The 1,341-nt window shown below is 40.3% G+C and overlaps 1 non-coding gene across 1 annotated transcript; it reads right to left on the bottom strand.

Moving 5' to 3' along the window:
• Positions 1–370: 370 nt before the first annotated feature.
• On the bottom strand, positions 371–477 carry LOC141637365 (small nucleolar RNA R71). Its single transcript, XR_012541749.1, has one exon. It is a non-coding gene; the product is annotated as a small nucleolar RNA R71 (small nucleolar RNA).
• Between the last annotated feature and the right edge of the window lie 864 nt (positions 478–1,341).

The raw sequence follows: 1,341 nt of genomic DNA, 5'->3' as shown, positions 1-1,341 counted from the left end.
GCCTAAGTTTTCATCACATTCCGTACCCACCGAGGAGAACCTACCCAATGGTACTCCCACACCACAACATCTAACCGGAAATTTCATTGCCAAATCCGCATTTATCCAATTAGTCGAAAGGAGCCAATTTGGGGGGATGTCTAGTGAAGACCCTCACTCTCATATGGAGACCTTTTGTGACTATTGTGATGCGATTTCTCAAACCGGTGTAACTCAAGACCAAATTCGATGGGTCTTATTTCCTTTTTCTCTAATTGGCACCACGAAACAATGGTTGAAGGGCCTTGATAAGACCACTCTCGGAATTGATTCTTGGAAGAAGTTGGCTCTAGCTTTCTACAAAAAATTCTACCCACCGGAAAAGACTAACATGCTAAGAGCTCAAATTACGGGTTTTAAGCAAAGTGATAAAGAATCTTCGTATGAAGCTTGGGAGCGGTTCAAAGGAATTTGTCGCTCATGTCCTCACCATGGACTTAGCGAGTGGTTCTTGTTACAACAATTTTGGAACGGTTTATATGAAGATTCAAGGAACATTCTCAACATGGGATCAAATGGAATGTTCACCGAAGTTGATGACAATCAAACTTGGAAAAAAATTGAGGAAATGGTGGTCCATAACTCACAATATAGTAGACCTCGCAAGGCTACTAGAGGAGGAAAGCATGAAGTGGACTCCGTTACTCAATTGGGTGCTCAACTTAGTGCTCACATTGATACCATCAATTTGAAGTTTGAAAAAGCTATGGCTAGACTTGAAGAAACCTCAAAATCACCAAAGCATCATGTTAATGCCATGACGGCATCTTCATCAATCCCATGTGGGATATGTGAGAATTGTGGAACTTTGGGACATGACCAATGTGAATGTAGGGGAACAAATGAACAAGTGAATGCTTTCCAAGCATACAAGAGTGGTACCCCTTATTCCAACTATTACAATGAAAACACCAAATTCCATCCAAATCTCTCATACAAAAGCCAAAATGTTCAAAACCCTCAAACAACATACACCCCACCTCCCATGAGAAACCAAAATCAAAGACCCTTTTACAACCAAAACCAAGGTTACCAAAATCAAAATCCATAGAATCAACCAAATGACCTAGGTTTTGATGTTCAAAAAGCGGTCCTTCAAATGCAAAAGAATCAACAAGAATTTTTCACTCAAATGCAAAAATATAGTCAAGCAAAGGAAACCACCATCAACAACATCCTAGCTCACACCAAAATGTTGGAAACCCAATTGACTCAACTAGCATCTTCAAGCTCACAAAGTCAAAAGGGGCAATTACCACCTCAAAGTAATCCCCCAAGACATGAAACGGTTAGTGTCATTCA

Source organism: Silene latifolia, unplaced genomic scaffold, assembly GCF_048544455.1.
Source record: "Silene latifolia isolate original U9 population unplaced genomic scaffold, ASM4854445v1 chrun_scaffold_16, whole genome shotgun sequence".
NCBI lineage: Eukaryota > Viridiplantae > Streptophyta > Magnoliopsida > Caryophyllales > Caryophyllaceae > Silene > Silene latifolia.
The sequence above is the reverse complement of the archived record's forward strand: the minus strand, read 5'-3'. Positions and strand labels throughout refer to the sequence as shown.